The sequence below is a fragment of the Felis catus genome, chromosome C1 (assembly GCF_018350175.1).
Source record: "Felis catus isolate Fca126 chromosome C1, F.catus_Fca126_mat1.0, whole genome shotgun sequence".
Lineage (NCBI taxonomy): Eukaryota > Metazoa > Chordata > Mammalia > Carnivora > Felidae > Felis > Felis catus.
Window position 1 is genome coordinate 114,732,062 of NC_058375.1, and position 16,814 is coordinate 114,748,875.

Sequence of the window (16,814 nt, forward strand, 5' to 3'; positions counted from 1 at the left end):
ATTTGCTGTTGAGGCTATGTAGCTATTTTATTTTGGTTATTTCAATTTTTAATCCTAAAATGTCTACTTTTATGTCTATGTCTATATCTATATATATATATCATCTATATCTATATCATCTATATCTATATCTATCTATCTATCATCTATCTATCTATCTATCTATCTATCTATCTATCTATCTATGTTGATCTAACTTCTATGTATTTTCTAAACTTTCTATTTATTTGCTGACACTTAAACATTTTCATTTGTTTCAAGTATGTCTGGAACATCTCATTACAACACTAGATGTTGGCTGCGCTCTTTTTATTTAAGTTTATTTACTTATTTTGAGAGAGACAGAAAAAAAAGCACAAGTAGGGGAGTGGGAGAGAGAGAGAGAGAGAGAGAGAGAGAGAGAGAGAGAGAGAGAAGAGAATCTCAAGCAGGCTCCACACTCAGCACAGAACCCAAAGTGGGGCTTAAACTCATGAATCATGAGATCATGACCTGAGCTGAAATCAAGAGATGCTCAACTGACTGAGCCACCCAGGCATCCCATGATGGTGACTGCTTTAAAATACTGTCAGATAATCCAAGTGTCTGTGTCATCTCAGTGACAGCATCTTAACATTATCTTTTCTCCTTTAAGATCTTCCTGGTTCTTGGCATAATACATGATATTTTACTGAAACCTGGGCATTAGGGGCATTGTTGTTTAAAGTGGAATCTATTAATATATTATGTTTTAGGAGGAGTCCTCTGTCAGCTTTCAAGTACGTTTAGGGGAGTTTCCACCTCGTTTCCAGGCAAGTGGTGAATTTCCAGATTTTATAATTAGCTTCCATTGACATCAGGAGGTGGGCTCCTCACCACTTCTGAATGAGAGCAGGGGTTCGGGCATCTCACTGTGCCTCCCTCTTGGCTCAAAAGGTCACGGACTCCTTGTTACCACCCACCAAATGATTTTTCCCTGACATCGTTGAGATGTGACCTTGTTACCACTGAAAGGTGGTATAAATCATTCCTTTTCTTTGGCCTCCCCTCACACCACCTTAGTGAGGTGGATGAAGGTGATATCACTAGTTATGTGTTATGTGTGGGGATGGACATTCAGCATCCCCACATGGTCTCTCCTGACAATGCAGAGTGGTTGGTCTCACTTCTGAGTGGTGGTGAAAGTCCTGGGGCTCCAGTAGGTTTCTCTTGGAACGACCCCTACAAGGACCTGGAAACACACCTCAATATTACCATTTAGGGCTTCTCAACTAGTTTCCATAGACACTGGCGGGAGAGGTGTCTCATTACAACTTGGCAAGGGTGGGAATCTAGGTTCCCCCTTTGACTTGGCTAGTATGAGTAAGGTGAAGGCCACATTTGTATATGTGTGACTGTATGTGGGTAACACTTGACTGGGCTAGAGTGTTCATTGTCTAAAAATGTTCTTCCCCTTTCCTGGTCTTTTGGCTGCAGAGAGCAAACTCCAGGTGGAAGGAAGTCTTCCTTTTTTTGTTATCTGTGCCATGGGGTTTCCAGGTTGCCAGTGTCTCCAGTATCCAATGTAGGATATTAAGGATGATGGATGAACAAGAAAACTCACTGTTATGTGGTTACCTGACTCCCAAGTCTCTAGAAAATCAGCTTCTTTCTACCTATTTGTTTTATATATAATTCCATGGGTCTTTGTTGTACTTAGTGGGGGAAAGAGAGAAAGTACATTTGGTGCATGTCCCCAGAAGTGGAAGTCTCTGATTTTTAAAAATTAAATTAACATTATTTTCTTTACAGAGGGCTTGTAGTTATTATGAACATTTTTATAATTTGTAATATATAATGTTCTAATTTAGGCTTTGTAAATTCTGCAGCAGTGGTTTTGATTTCCTGTTTGCTTAAAATAAGCTATTTAGGATTTTTCATTTGTCTGTTTATTTTTTCCAAATAGTTGGGAGTTTGGGGCCATTGACACTCCACCAGTTAAATGTACACTGATAATCAAATTGGTATGCTATTATGCCCCTTATGAGAAAGAAAAAAAATAATAAAATAAATAGGATATAGCAGTTCTAACGTTAAATTATTTTGTGAAATTAATATGTGGATATAATAAGCTGTGTTATAATATTATTCCTAAAAAATATATTTTTAATTTTTTATGTTTATTTTTGAGAGAGAGAGAGAGCACAAATGGGGGGTGGGGGGGGGGGGGAAGAGGGTGAGACACAGAATCTGAAGCAGGCTCCAGGCTCTAAGCTGTCAGCACAGAGCTCAATGCAGGGGTCAAATTCATGAGCTATGAGACCATGACCTGAGCCAGAGTCAGATGCTTAACTGACTGAGCCATCTAGGTGCCCACCTAATATAATTTCTTAAACTAATATAGGGCAGGTTATTTGCACTAAACCTCAACCAAAAGCAACTAAAAAGCTAAACACCTCAGGCCACTTCAAGGACGTTAGCCAACTGGAGACCCATTCATAGTAGGCTGAAGGCACAAGGAGACAGTAACATAAGGGTAAAGATGAACCCATGTAAACTTCCCTCCACTACATCACAAGGATTAGAAAGCATACATACTACGGCCCAGAATCAGATAGGAGGGAAGCAACGATTCTGAGATCTTATAACAGCAATCTAGCCCCATGTGCTCCCCACCTCCCCCAAAAAAACAATCAGCCAACCAAACAAACAAAAAACAATAAAAATCCAAAACAAAACCAAAATCCAAAAAAATAAAGCCAAGGATTTAGTTTAAAATATTCCAAGTGGTAGTTCTACCAGGTGCTTGTTAAAAGAATCCTCAAATTGTCCATTTAGTTTCAGTGCCTCAGATAGTTTATAGATTACAGATACTATTTTAGAAGAAGGAACTTTCATCCTAGGCCCCGATCCACACAAATAATCTTTTGAGAATGAGGACATGTGGGACAAAACCAAACCAAAACAAACAAACCTAAGCAGACACAGAAAAGATGCTATGAGAGAGAATAGAGAGAATTAACACATACAGACTTACACACACATATACAGAAGAATGAGTGTTGCAGACACACAGGTTATGAAACAAGTATGCTTACTGTTTAGAGAAATGAAAAAAAAAAGGAAGTCTTTCTTGAAAATTTCCCCAGGGAGGGGGAAACTATAAAATGTGACCAGGTAACTCTGAAAACAAAAATCCAATTGATGTTTTTGAAAAGTGTAATGGCCAACATTTAAAACCCAGTGGATAGGTTGAAGAGCAGAATAGATAATCCTCAAGAGAGAATTTCTGAAGATAAGTCAGAAGAATCTTGAGGGATGAATCACAGAGATAAAAAGTTAGGATAAAGATTCAGAAACATGGAGGAGCAAGTATAAAATGATTGGGGCAGAGAAGGAACTGGATAGAGGCCATATCTGAAGATACAAAGGGACAAAGTTTTCTAGAAGTAATACAAGAAATTAATCTAAAGTTTCAATTAGCACAACACACTCCAACCAGGAAAAATATAAAGAATGAGGCACATCTAGTGTAGGACAAAAAAAAAGCAAGCAAACAAACAAAAACAACAGTAAAGACAGAAAATTGAAACTAGAGCTACTGATTAAAACAAAAACAAACAAGAAACAAAAAACAAACAAACAAACAAACAAACAAAACCCACAAACATTTTAACCTTATGATAGAATACCAGCATTGATGGGAGCTAGCAGGTAATAGAAAAATATCTTTACTTACAAAGAACTGCCAACATAAGATTTTATATGCAGGGAAAACTGTCTTTATGATAACTGACAAATGAAAGACATTTTTCAACCAAGAAAACTAAAGGGTTTGAGAACATCAGATCGTTAATAAGCATCAATAAGATGCTTGAGACAGAAGGAATGCAATCCCAAGTGCACAATGAATGAGGTAAAAATAAATAACGATTTGGAAAAAAAACTAAACTTATGATTAAATCTTAATAAATATTGAGTGTATTAAGCAGTAAAAATAATGTCACATGGAGTGTTTTAAAGAATTAAATAAAATAATGAAGATATCATGGGCATAATAACAGAATTTGGAAGTGAGGCAAATATAATCATTTAAAATCCTTAATCTGTCTGGAGGATGTTTAAAAAGCATTGGTTAAACTAGACACAGGTAATTTAAATATGTGTGTTGAATATTCTAATACAACCTCTGAAAATATATAGCATATAATCTCCAAATTTTTAAAGGGGAAAAAGAGTGGTAAAACATTTAATGCAAGAAAGAAGTCAACAAAGAAGACAAGAAACATGGAAAATTTGAAATGTATAGAACAAATGTTATAAATGTTATGCTTACTGTTTATATAAACCAATGATGACAGTGTAGTTGACCTTGAATAATGACCTTGAATAATGTTAAGGACAACAACACCCTACACAGTCAGAAATCTGTGAATAATTTTTGACTCCTCCAAAACTTAACTTCTAATAGCCTACTATTGATTGGAAGCCTTACTGATAACATAAATAATCAATTAACACATATTTTGTATATTTATGTATTATATTATGTATTCTTACAATAAAATAAGTTACAGAAAATGTTGTTAAGAAAATTATAGGGAAGAGAAAATACACTTACAGTATTGTACTAAAAATTCTGCATGAATGGACTCATGAAATTCTAGGGTCAACTGTAAATGTGAATTATGCAATAAATAGCAAAGATTAGATTTTTGAAATGCCACCTATGTGCTATTTAAAAGAGATATATCTAAAACAGGCTGAAAGTTTGAATGAAAAGAGTTGAGAAAAGATAAATTGTGCATCTATGAACCAGGAGAAACCTAAATAGCTTTAGTAACACAAATAAAATAGACTTTAACATGAAAAAGTAACACTAGACATGAAAATTTTCACTTTTTAATAAACATTGATTTAATAAAAAATATTCAAATTTTAATTTATACTTACTTAATTATAGAGTCATAAAATTTTAATCCAATACTGAACAAAACTGCAAGGGGAAACAGACAAATTTATTACCATAGTGGAATTCATTAAACTCCTTTTAGTAACACACAGACTGAGCAGAAAATCATCACCTGGAATAAAAACATCAATATGGAAGGCAAAATTAGAGTTGACCTACTGTATGTGGATCCATGTGGGTCAATTTACTCAAAACTGAGTCCTTTAGGTGGGCTGTCCATAGATACAATTGATCTTCTGCAGAGTTCCATGAAAATAAATTACAGTTGAACTTGTAAAGCAATTGATCTTGGCAGAGTTCTAAGGTCAGCAGTCAAGCCATTGGTTCAAGACATCAAAGAGTTATAAAAGCAAGGCTTGCACTCCAGCTTCTTGATTACGTGAGGGATGATGTAACCATGGATGCTTAGGTGGTAGCACAGAACTCGGAGCCAAGGTTAGCTGCCTTGTATTGAAGGTCTACCAACTGGAACTTCATCTCTTGATTATTTATCAGTAATGCAGCCCCAAACCCCTACACAATTGAATATAATAATAGATATAGATATAATATCAATTTCCTTTATGTAGTCTGACATCTGGCCTCAGTAGATCCCTATGAACTGACCCTTGAATCTGGTGAGCAAAGAGAATTATGCATATTTGTTATCTGTTGCTTCTGTACCTAAAATACTTGTTGCCCAGAAGAGGTACAGGGGGTGCTACCTTTCCATTTGCTCTTGCTTCTCAAAAATGTGAAGAAAACACATTACTTTCAAGCATAAACATTTACAAAAATTAACTATTGCATTGGTCATAAGGCAAGTCTCAGTAAATTTCAACTAATTGAAATCATACAGAGCATATTCTCTGATCACAATGAAACTAACAAAAAAATTTCAAAAACTAAAAAATAACCAGGAAGATTCATATATTTGGAAATTTTATTTGTTTATTTATTTATTTATTTATTTTTCCAATATATGAAATTTATTTTCAAATTGGTTTCCATACAACACCCAGTGCTCATCACAAAAGGTGCCGTCCTCAATACCCGTCACCCACCCTCCCATCCCTCCCACCCCCCCATCAACCCTCAGTTTGTTCTCAGATTTTGAGAGTCTCTTATGCTTTGGCTCTCTCCCACTCTAACCTCTTTTTTTTTTTCCTTCCCCTCACCCATGGGTTTCTGTTAAGTTTCTCAGGATCCACATAAGAGTGAAAACATATGGTATCTGTCTTTCTCTGTATGGCTTATTTCACTTAGTATCACACTCTCCAGTTACATCCACGTTGCTACAAAGGGCCATATTTCATTCTTTCTCATTGCCACGTAGTACTCCATTGTGTATATAACCACAATTTCTTTATCCATTCATCAGTTGATGGACATTTAGGCTCTTTCCATAATTTGGCTATTGTTGAGAGTGCTGCTATGAACATTGGGGTACAAGTGCCCCTATGCATCAGCACTCCTGTATCCCTTGGATAAATTCCTAGCAGTGCTATTGCTGGGTCATAGGGTAGGTCTATTTTTAATTTTCTGAGGAAACTCCACACTGTTTTCCAGAGTGGCTGCACCAATTTGCATTCCCACCAACATTGCAAGAGGGTTCCCATTACTCCACATCCTCTCCAGCATCTATAGTCTCCTGATTTGTTCATTTTGGCCACTCTGACTGGTGTGAGGTGATATCTGAGTGTGGTTTTGATTTGTATTTCCCTGATAAGGAGCGATGTTGAGCAGCTTTTCATGTGCCTGTTGGCCATCCGGATGTCTTCTTTAGAGAAGTGTCTATTCATGTTTTCTGCCCATTTCTTCACTGGGTTATTTGATTTTCGGGTGTGGAGTTTGGTGATCTCTTTATAGATTTTGGATACTAGCCCTTTGTCCGATATGTCATTTGCAAATATCTGTTCCCATTCCGTTGGTTGCCTTTTAGTTTTGTTGGTTGTTTCCTTTGCTGTGCAGAAGCTTTTTATCTTCATAAGGTCCCAGTAGTTCATTTTTGCTTTTAATTCCCTTGCCTTTGGGGATGTGTCAAGTAAGAGATTGCTACGGCTGAGGTCAGAGAGGTCTTTTCCTGCTTTCTCCTCTAGGGTTTTGATGGTTTCCTGTCTCACATTCAGGTCCTTTATCCATTTTGAGTTTATTTTTGTGAATGGTGTGAGAAAGTGGTCTAGTTTCAATCTTCTGCATGTTGCTGTCCAGTTCTCCCAGCACCATTTGTTAAAGAGACTGTCTTTTTACCATTGGATAGTCTTTCCTGCTTTGTCAAAGATGAGTTGGCCATACGTTTGTGGGTCTAGTTCTGGGGTTTCTATTCTATTCCATTGGTCTTTGTGTCTGTTTTTGTGCCAATACCATGCTGTCTTGATGATTACAGCTTTGTAGTAGAGGCTAAAGTCTGGGATTGTGATGCCTCCTGCTTTGGTCTTCTTCAAAATTACTTTGGCTATTCGGGGCCTTTTGTGGTTCCATATGAATTTTAGGATTGCTTGTTCTAGTTTCGAGAAGAATGTGGGTGCAATTTTGATTGGGATTGCATTGAATGTGTAGATAGCTTTGGGTAGTACTGACGTTTTGACAATATTTATTCTTCCAATCCATGAGCATGGAATGTCTTTCCATTTCTTATATCTTCTTCAATTTCCTCCGTAAGCTTTCTATAGTTTTCAGCATACAGATCTTTTACATCTTTGGTTAGATTTATTCCAAGGTATTTTATGCTTCTTGGTGCAATTGTGAATGGGATCAGTTTCTTTATTTGTCTTTCTGTTGCTTCATTGTTAGTGTATAAGAATGCAACTGATTTCTGTACATTGATTTTGTATCCTGCAACTTTGCTGAATTCCTGTATCAGTTCTAGCAGACTTTTGGTGGAGTCTATCAGATTTTCCATGTATAGTATCATGTCACCTGCAAAAAGTGAAAGCCTGACTTCATCTTTGCCAATTTGGATGCCTTTGATTTCCTTTTGTTGTCTGATTGCTGATGTTAGAACTTCCAACACTATGTTAAACAACAGCGGTGAGAGTGGGCATCCCTGTTGTGTTCCTGATCTCAGGGAAAAAGCTCTCAGTTTTTCCCCATTGAGGATGATGTTAGCTGTGGGCTTTTCATAAATGGCTTTTATGATCTTTAAGTATGTTCCTTCTATCCTGACTTTCTCAAGGGTTTTTATTAAGAAAGTGTCCTGAATTTTGTTAAATGCCTTTTCTGCTTCGATTGACAGGATCATATGGTTCTTATCTTTCTTTTATTAATGTGATTTATAACATTGATTGATTTGCAAATGTTGAACCAGCCCTGCATCCCAGGAATGAATCCCACTTGATCATGGTGAATAATTCTTTTTATATGCTGTTGAATTCGATTTGTTAGTATCTTATTGAGAATTTTTGCATCCATATTCATCAGGGATATTGGCCTGTAGTTCTCTTTTTTTACTGGGTCTCTGGTTTAGGAATCAAAGTAATACCAGCTTCATAGAATGAGTCTGGAAGTTTTCCTTCCTTTTCTATTTTTTGGAATAGCTTGAGAAGGATAGGTAATATCTCTACGTTAAACGTCTGGTAGAACTCCCCTGGGAAGCCATCTAGTCCTGGACTTTTATTTGTTGGGAGATTTTTGATGACTGATTCAATTTCTTTGCTGGTTATGGGTCTGTTCAAGGTTTCTATTTCCTCCTGATTGAGTTTTGGAAGAGTGTGGGTGTTTAGGAATTTGTCCAAATCTTCCAGGTTGTCCAGTTTGTTGGCATATAATTTTTCATAGTATTCCCTGATAATTGCTTGTATCTCTGAGGGATTGGTTGTAATAATTCCATTTTCATTCATGATTTTATCTATTTGGGTCATCTCCCTTTTCTTTCTGAGAATCCTGGTTAGAGGTTTATCAATTTTGTTTACTTTTTCAAAAAACCAACTCTTGGTTTCGTTGATCTGATCTACAGGTTTTTAGATTCTATATTGTTTATTTCTGCTCTGATCTTTATTATTTCTCTTCTTCTGCTGGATTTAGGCTGTCTTTGCTGTTCTGCTTCTATTTGCTTAGGTGTGCTGTTAGATTTTGTATTTGGGATTTTTCTTGTTTCTTGAGATAGGCCTGGATTGCAATGTATTTTCCTCTCAGGACTGCCTTCGCTGCATCCCAAAGCATTTGGATTGTTGTATTTTCATTTTCATTTGTTTCCATATATTTTTAAATTTCTTCTCTAATTGCCTGGTTGACCCATTTATTCTTTAGTAGGGTGTTCTTTAACCTCCATGCTTTTGGAGGTTTTCCAGACTTTTCCTGTGGTTGATTTCAAGCTTTATAGCATTGTGGTCTGAAAGTATGCATGGTATGATTTCAATTCTTGTATACTTATGAAGGGTTGTTTTATGACCCAGTATGTGATCTATCTTGGAGAATGTTCCATGTGCACTCGAGCAGAAAGTATATTCTGTTGCTTGGGATGCAGAGTAAATATATCTGTCAAGTCCATCTGATCCAATGTATCATTCAGGGCCCTTGTTTCTTTATTGACCGTGGTTTAGATGATCTATCCATTTCTGTAAGTGGAGTGTTAAAGTTCCCTGCAATTACCACATTCTTATCAATAAGGTTGCTTATGTTTGTAATTGTTTTATATGTTTGGGGGCTCCGGTATTCAGTGCATAAACATTTATAATTGTTAGCTCTTCCTGATGGATAGACCCTGTAATTATTATATAATGCCCTTCTTCGTCTCTTGTTATAGCCTTTAATTTAAAGTCTAGTTTGTCTGATATAAGTATGGCTACTCCAGCTTTCTTTTGACTTCCAGTGGCATGATAAATAGTTCTCCATCCCCTCACTCTCAATCTGAAGGTGTCCTCAGGTCTAAAATGAGTCTCTTGTAGACAGCAAATAGATGGGTCTTGTTTTTGTATCCATTCTGATACCCTATGTCTTTTGGTTGGCGCATTTAGTCCATTTACATTCAGTGTTATTATAGAAAGATAAAGGTTTAGAGTCATTGTGATGTCCATAGGTTTCATGCTTGTAGGGATGTCTCTGGTACTTTGTCTCACAGGATCCCCCTTAGGTCTCTTGTAAGGCTGGTTTAGTGGGGACAAATTCCTTCAGTTTTTGTTTTTTTGGGAAGACCTTTATCTCTCCTTCTATTCTAAATGACAGACTTGCTGGATAAAGGATTCTCGGCTGCATATATATATATATATTTTTTTTTTTTTTTCTCGTCATCACATTGAAGATCTCTTGTCATTCCTTTCTGGCCTGCCAAGTTTCAGTAGAGAGATCGGTCACAAGTCTTATAGGTCTCCCTTTATATGTGAGGGCACGTTTATCCCTTGCTGCTTTCAGAATTTTCTCTTTATCCTTGTATTTTGCCAGTTTCACTATGATACGTCATGCAGAAGATTGATTCAAGTTACACCTGAAGGGAGTTCTCTGTGCCTCTTGGATTTCAATGCCTTTTTCCTTCCCCAGATCAGGGAAGTTCTCAGCTGTTATTTCTTCAAGTACACCTTCAGCACCTTTCCCTCTCTCTTCCTCCTCTGGAATACCAATTATGCATATATTATTTCTCTTTAGTGCATCACTTAGTTCTCTAATTTTCCCCTCATACTCCTGGATTTTTTTATCTCTCTTTTTCTCAGCTGCTTCTTTTTCCATAATTTTATCTTCTAGTTCACCTATTCTCTCCTCTGCCTCTTCAATCCGAGCTGTAGTTGTCTCCATTTTATTTTGCAACTCATTGATAACATTTTTTAGCTCCTCCTGGCTGTTCTTTCCTCCCTTGATCTCTGTAGCAAGAGATTCTCTGCTGTCCTTTATACTGTTTTCAAGCCCAGCAATTAATTTTATGACTATTACTCTAAATTCACTTTCTGTTATATTGTTTAAAAACTTTTTGATCAGTTCGTTAGCTGTTGTTATTTCCTGGACGTTTTTCTGAGGGGAATTCTTCCGTTTAGTCATTTTGGATAGTCCCTGGAGTGGTGTGGGACTGCGGGGTACTTCCCCTGTGCTGTCTTGAATAACTTGCATTGGTGGGCAGGGCCGCAGTCAGACCTGAGGTCTGCCCCCAGCCCACCGCTGGGGCCACAGTCAGACTGGTGTGTGCCTTCTCTTCCCCTCTCCTAGGTGCGGGATTCACTGTGGGGTGGCGTGGCATGTCTGGGCTACTTGCACACTGCCAGCCTTGTGGTGCTGGGGATCTGGCGTATTAGCTGGGGTGGATCGGCAAGGTGCACGGGGGCAGGAGGGGCAGGCTTAGCTCACTTCTCCTTCAGTGATCCACTTCAGGAGGGGCCCTGTGACAGTGGGAGGGAGTCAGACCCGCTGCCAGAGGGGTGCCTCCGGAGAAGCACAGCGTTGGGTGTTTGTGCAGTGCAAGCAAGTTCCCTGGCAGGAACTGGTTCCCTTTGGGCTTTTGGCAGGGGGATGGGCGAGGGAGATGGCTTTGGCGAGTGCCTTTGTTCCCAGCCAAACTGAGCTCTGTCGTCCGTGGCTCAACAACTCACCCTCCTGTTGTCCTCTAGCCCTCCCGTTCTCTGAGCAGAGCTGTTAGCTTATAACCGTCCAGATGTCAAGTCCCACTTGCTGTCGGCACACACTCTGTCTGGCCCCTCCGCTTTTGCCAGCCAGACTCAGGGCCTCTGCTTGGCTGGCGGGCCGCCCCTCCACCCCGGCTCCCTCCTGCCAGTCCGTGGAGCGTGCACCGCCTCTCTGCCCTTCCTACCCTCTTCCGTGGGCCTCTCGTCTGTGCTTGGCTCCAGAGACTCATTCTGTTAGTCTTCTGGCGGTTTTCTGGGTTATTTAGGCAGGTGTAGGTGGAATCTAAGTGAACAGCAGGATGCGCGGTGAGCCCAGTGTCCTCCTACGTCGCCATCTTCCCTAGAATCTCTATATTTGGAAATTTTAAAACACAATTCTAAATAAATGATATATAAAAGATAAATTTTGGAAATATGTTTAAGTGAGTGATAACAATATTATGAATAAAAGCTTATATGATACAGCTAAAAGTAATTAGAGGAAATAATTAGACTTAAATGTATTTATCCAAAAAGAAGTATTGAAATTAATGAGCTAAATATCCATCTCTAAAAGCTTTATAAAGAACTGCAATACAAATGCAAACTAAACATAAGAGATTAATAGAGTTAAAAATAGAAATTAATGACATGGAAAACTAATACAATGGAGTGGATCAACAAAACAAAAGTAGAAATATTTAAAAGGGATATTAAATATGAAGGTTGTTCTATAAAGAAGGAATAAGACAGAAATAAGCAATGTCAGCAATGAAAAAAAAGGATATTACCAAAAAAGTTTTTCCTATTAAAATGAATGTATTACAAGTATTTTGAACTTGATTTGAAAATATAGATAAAATACAAAATATATGAAGTTCTAAACCTCAACACCCAAAAAATGAATAATCCAATTAAAAAATGGGCAGAAAACATGAATAGACATTTCTCCAAAGAAGACATTCAGATGGCCAACAGACACATGAAAAGATGCTGAGCATTATTAATCATCAGGGAAATACAAATCAAAACTACAATACACCTTGCACCTGTCAGAATGGCTAGAATCCACAACACAAGAAACAACAGGTGTTCATGAGGATGTGGAGAAAGGGGAACACTCTTACCCTGTTGGTGGGAATGCAAACTGATACAGCCCCTGTGGAAAACAGTGTAGAGGTTCCTCAAACATTTAAAAATAGAACTACCCCATGATCCAGCAATTGCACTACTAGGTATTTACTCAAAAGATACCAAAATCTTAATTCGAAGGGATACATGCATCCTGATGTTTATAGCAGCATTATCAACAATAGCCAAATTATGGAAACAAACCAAGTGTCCATCGCCTGATGAATGAATAAAGAATGGGTGGTGGATATATACAATGGAATATTACTCAGCCATAAATGAATGAAATATTGCCTTTGAAACAATATGGATGGAGCTAGAGAGTATTATGCTAAGCAAAATAAGTCAGTCAGAGAAAGACAAATACCATATGATTTCATTCATAAGTGGAATTTAAGAAACAAAACAAATGAGCAAAGGGGAAAATAGGGAGAGAGAAAGGCAAACCAAGAAACAAACTTAACAACTGGGAACAAACTAAGGGTTACCAGAAGGGAGGTGGGTTGGGGGGTGGGGTAAATGGATGCTGGGGATTAAGGGAGAGCATTTGTTGTGATAAACACCAGGTGATGTATGGAAGTGTTGAATCCCTATTTTGTACACCTGAAACTAATATTACACTGTATGTTAATTAACTGGAATTTAGATAAACAGTTAATTATTTAAAAAATAATTTTTTAACGTTTTATTTATTTTTGAGAGAGACAGAGACAGAGTGTGAGCAGGGGAGGGGCAGAGAGAGAGGGAGACACAGAATCCGAAGGAGGCTGCAGGTTCTGAGCTGTCAGCACAGAGCCCGATGCGGGGCTCGAACTCACGAATCGCGAGATCATGACCTGAGCTGAAGTCGGACGCCCAACCACCAGAGCCACCCAGGTGCCCCAATTTTTTTTAATGTAATAAAATAGACACACAAAAATGGAAGTTACCAAATTGGACACAAAAAGTATAAATTAACTTTCCTGTAATCATGAAATATCCTTATTCCATAGTCAGAAATTTTGTGACAAAACTCCCTGATCAAGTGACTTCTCTGACCAATTCCATCTATCAGTCAAGGAAAAAATAATTCCAATCATTCACACATTTCCTTCAGAGAGTGGGGAAAAAAATAGAAGAGACAATTTCTCAACTCACAAAATGAGGTTAGCATAATGTTAATACCAAAACTATATAAGGAGGGGAGAAAACTCAAGCAAATCTCACTTATGAATGTCTAGGAAACAGATCTCATGAGTAAATAAGGATAATATGCTGACAAGTGATTTTTTTTTTTTACATTAAGGTACAAGTCACAATATAAAGTTCAACATTTTAAACATTTAAAATTGTACACATCAGTGCCTTTTAGAATGTTTACAACACTGTGCAACCATCACCACTCTCCGGGAAATTTTCATCACCCAAAAAAGAAAACTATATCCATCAAGCAGTCCCTCTCATTACCCTCCCATTACCACCCCTCCAACTCATGGCAAACAATAATTTACTTTCTATCTCTCTGGATTTCCCTACTCTGACATTCCATCTGAATGGACTGAGACACTATATGATCTCCTGTATCTGATTTCTTTGAATTAGCATAATGCTTTGGAGGTTCATTCATTTTGTGGCATATGTTCCTATTACATTTTTTTTTTTTTATATTTGAGTCATGTTCCACTAAATGGATAAAATACACTTAGTTTACCCAATTATCATTTTTGGACCTTTGGTTTGTTTCCATCTTTTGGCTATTGTGAATAGTGTTGAAATAAACATCCGTGTAAAATATTTGATTGAATATAAGTTTTTATTTCTCTTGGCTATATTCCTTGGAGTACCATTGCTGGGTCATAGGCAACTTTTGAGCCACCAAACTTTTCCACAATGACTGAAACATGTTACATTCCTACGAACACTGCCTGAGGGTTCCAATTTCTCCAAAAGTCCTTACCAGAACTTTATTTTCCCTTTTTTTTTTAAAGTTATAGCCTCCCTACTGGGTGTAAGGTAGCATATCATGTGGTTTCGATCAGAATTTACCTAATGGTATTGAACATCTTTCTATGTGTTTATGGATCATTTGCGCATCTTTAGAGAAATGTCTAACCAGATTTTTACCATTTCTTAATTGGGCCATCTTTGTTTTGTGTGTTATTAAAGTTTTTTTTTTTATATGTTGTGGATACCAGACCCTTATCAGCTGTGTGGTTTTCAAAAGTTTTCTCCCATTTTGTGGGCTATCTTATTATTTTCATGATAGTGGTTTTTGATGTACGATGTTTTTAATTTTTCTAAAGTCCAATTTATCTATTTTTTTAAATTTTTTTCTCATGCTTCACATATTAGATCTAATGATCCACTATGAAACTCAAGGTTATAAAGATTCACCACGTTTTCTTCTGGGGTTTTATAGTGTAAGCTCTTATATTTAGGTCATTGGTACAATTTTACCTAATTATTGTGTAAAGTGTCAGGTAACGGTCCAAGTTCCTTTTTTTTCATGAGGATCATCTAATTGTCCCAGCACCATTTGCTGAAAAGGCTATTCATTCACTATTATATGATTTTGGCACACTTGTTTAAAATCAGTGGACCATGGATGCATTGGTTGATTTATGGACAGTCAGTTCTACTCCATTTATTTATATATCCATGATTACTCTTTCATGATTACTGTGGCTTTCTAAAACGTTTGAAATTGAGAAGTCCTCCAACTCTGCTTTCCTTTTCAAGTATTTTTTTTTCTGAATATTCAGTGTCCCTAACGATTTTATATACAACTTAGGAAGAGCTTGTCAATTTCTACAAGAGGTAGGATTTTATAAGGATTGTTTTGAATCTGTATATCAATTTGGGGAGCACTACCATCATAATATTTATTGTCTTCCAATCCATGAATATGAATGGCTTTCTATTTACTTAGGTTATCTTTAATTTATCTTAACAATGTTTTGACATTTTCATTGCACAAATATTTTACTTCCTTAGTTAAATTTCTTCCTAATAGTTGTATTTTTTGATGCCATTGCAAATGATATCGTTTCCTTAATTTGCTTTTTGAATTGTTTGCTGTTAGTGCATCGAAATAAAAATGAGTTTGTATGTTCATCTTCTATCTTGCAACTTTGTCAGAATTATTATTTCTCAAAGTTTGTTGTGTGGATTCTTTACAATTTTCTCTATATAAGACTATGTTATCTGCAAATAGAGATAATTTTATTTTGTCCTTTCCCATTTGCATACTTTCTATCACCTAATTGTCTTGGCTAGACTAATACTGAGCTAAGGAGACAAGATGAAATTGCATACATACAATATAATTTTGTTCATGCAAATTTCGAAAACAAGCAAAACTAACCTGTGTTGTTTAGGAGCGCCTTCACAGATATGAACATTATAAAGCAAACAAGCAATTTAGTATCACATGATTCAGGAATTTGGTTTTTCTGGAGGGTGTCAGAGAGAGGTTTATGTTACATAAAGGTGTCAAGGGTTGGGGTTTTCTAGGGTCCGGACAATGCTCCATTTCTTTATCTGGATTGTGGCAAATGGGTATTTGCTTTACAGATACTGTTTAAGTTTACATGCCTATTTTATGTGCTTTTCTGTAAGTATATTTCATATAATAAGAACAATGTAAAAAATATACTCAGGGTATATGCTGATGCCACCAACTACTTTCTTGATCTTTTGATCCAATTTGCTTTTCAACAGCTCCCGGCCAATAGTCACCTAAAAATCCATGTGTTCAAATCTTTAGTCCTACCCCCCTCTCTATCTGTCATTCTCTCAGCCTTTCTAATCTTGATCAATAACAGTATTAATTCAGACGCTCAAGCTTAAATACGTGGAATCACCAAGGAATCCTCTTTCATTCATGGGACACTTTCAGTGCAGTAGAAAATCCTTTTGACTCTGCCTTAAAATTCTACCCTGATGCGTCCACCACGTATAAATTCACTGCTACATTCCCTGAATCACACTCACATGCCCTTATGTGATTGCCTTCCACCCAGCGAGTTATCAGCACGCTTTATTTCTTCATTCACTGCTCTGAACATTTCCTGTACCTTCGCATTTCTTTCTCTTGAAGAAACCACATCTCCTTTAGCCTCCTCAAAAGCTGAGTGTTCTGCTTTTATTTTTTCAGGTCTATTGAGATACAGCTAACATATAACATTGTGTAAATTTAAGGTGTACCGCTGTCTAGTGGGATGATTTTATATATGTATATATTGCAAAATGATTACCACAGTAAGGATGTT